A 633-nucleotide genomic window follows, 5' to 3' on the forward strand; every position below is an offset into this window, starting at 1 on the left:
ACCAGGGAGAACAGGGCAGAGGTGCTGCCAGGGCTCCATGCACAATGTGCTAAGCCAAGGCTGAAACTGATCGGCCCTGGTGACTAGAACTGGCTCCAGTGCATGCATATTTGACCCTCACATTTATGTTACCTTAAAAAATGTTAGATGTAAACACTTAACCAAGAGATTTTTTTACATAAATCCGGATTTCTGAATTCTCTTAAAAAGTTGGACAACCTGGCATTAGATCCATGTGTGACAACAATTGGCAGTTGATTGGCAGCTACCTCCCTCAGAGGGCACTCCTACAGGAGGCTCACTCCTCTGAGCTGTGTTCCCATCGGTGAGACAAGATATCAGCTGTCTTTTAGCATATTTGCTCTGATTTTCTTAATACTGGAGGATAGTCAAATGTTTTTTTGTTCTCATGACTCCGTTGAAAGTGGAAGATGAAAGATAAAGGAGAGGGGAAGAGGGTCACTGTTTCTAAAAAAAAAGAGAGAGTGAGAACATGTTTCTTTGTGAATTCCAGCATGTACTACATTTTCACATATCTACCATCCTCGTGTGACTCATTCAAATTACTTGCCTGGCATCCATAGGTTGTTAGCCATTTGTAGGAAGAAGATGAAAGCCAAGGGTTTCCCTGGT

This window comes from Bison bison, unplaced genomic scaffold (genome assembly GCF_000754665.1).
Source record: "Bison bison bison isolate TAMUID 2011002044 unplaced genomic scaffold, Bison_UMD1.0 scf7180017854770, whole genome shotgun sequence".
NCBI classification, from domain to species: domain Eukaryota; kingdom Metazoa; phylum Chordata; class Mammalia; order Artiodactyla; family Bovidae; genus Bison; species Bison bison.